The sequence below is a fragment of the Cynara cardunculus genome (genome assembly GCF_001531365.2).
Source record: "Cynara cardunculus var. scolymus isolate 2C chromosome LG 4, CcrdV1, whole genome shotgun sequence".
Taxonomy (NCBI): Eukaryota; Viridiplantae; Streptophyta; class Magnoliopsida; order Asterales; family Asteraceae; genus Cynara; species Cynara cardunculus.
Genome location: NC_037531.1, coordinates 9,226,114 through 9,227,852, shown reverse-complemented (window position 1 = coordinate 9,227,852; position 1,739 = coordinate 9,226,114).

Below are 1,739 nucleotides of genomic sequence, written 5' to 3'. Positions count from 1 at the left end.
CAAATGGTGCCACCATTTGAAAAAAAAAACTTTGTACATTTGTTTCTTATAGTCAAATGGTGCCACTGTTTGAAATTTTTTCCCTATATCTTTTTCTTATAGTTAAACGGTGCCACCGTTTGAAAAAAAATCTGGGTCCATCCCTGAATGCAGGAACTGCGGGGTCCAGGGATATTAAGGGGAAGGGGAAAATATAATTATTTTTCTTACTTGAGATTGCTTATTTTGAATATACATGTGATAGTACAGGACTTTATTTTGGAAATTTTCATATGTAGATTTTGTACATATAAGAATCCATGTACTAGTGGAACCATTGTGGTATAAACTGTATTTCTTTGCAATAAAATATATATTATATGCAAATGTGGTGTTTGTAGATGTCATAGACCTTAACCCTCATTCCCACATGATATTTCTTTTTTATGTTAAAAATAGCTTGCAAAAATAATTATTGGTTTGTCATTTATAGAGAACATGCTTAAATATTCTCCATATATGTTTGTAGATATATATTGCAAAGATATAAATGTTAAAGAGTGAAATCTATTGATTTGGGATTAATGAAGAAGTTATATGTCTTGTTTTGTTTGTAGGAACATGAAAGAACTGGGATCCTCAATTTTATTGTCAAAATCTCTTTAGTTGTTTGGTTTGCACATAAAATGGAATTGATTCTAGAGATGGCCAAACACGGCCAGCCTGAGCCCGTGACCGGTAAGGAATAGTTCGAGACCGTTGGTTACATTTTCAAGCAAAAAGCATGGTGGGACCTGGGCCGGGACCAGGAAGATTTTTTTGAAAAGATAGCCGTTTTTAGCCATTGGGAATGATCATAAGACGGGTTTTTTTTTTCATTTTTTAACTTTTTTGTCTATTTTAGGCCATCTACACTATATATAAGTCCTATGTTGTATGGATGAAGATGTCAACTCATAAATGCAAAAAACGTTCATAACTTTCGCCATAATTCGTGATTTCGGCTCATATTCGATTTCGGTTTTTTAATATCTCCTACTTGAGTTCTCTTTCTCTTGTTTTTAAACAACTCCTACTTATAAAATGGTCTCTCATGTTGCCGCTACCGTTGACGATAACGAGGTTCAAAATTTTACGAGCAAAAAATCTACATTTTATATTGACTTAGGTGAACTAAATATGTATAAGTGTATTAATTTCATCTCATTTTCGAATATCGATGATTTTGAAAATATTGTTTTATTGGAATGGTTTAAAGAAAAGCAACCGCAATTTTCAGTTTTGGGCATTGTGGCCTATGATATACTAACAATCTAAACTAGTACCGTACTTGGGAGTCCGTCTTTTCTCTTAGTGGCAGAATCATTTTGATGCGGAGGACAAGACTTAGCCTGTAGTTTGCAGAGTGTCGTGTATGCTTGAAGGACTATTTAAATAGCAATGAAAGAAATCAACACATCATCATTAGAGATGGAGCTTGAAGAAGTGGAAGAAAACGAATACTCCCAAAACCTAACGCCGCCGCCAACTACTGAGACCGACGGCACCCACTCAACATTTGACGACGATGATGAACATGACCTTGAGGCTCTTGTTAACCTTTAAAGAACACAAATTTGAGGATTACATTGATGGAAGATTTGATGATTGAAGACCAATTTCTATTATATCTATACTATATTATAAAGCATTTGGCTAAAACTCTTAAAAACTCTTAAAACTCTTAAAAACTCTTAAACTCGTTCATCCCTATCCGATTT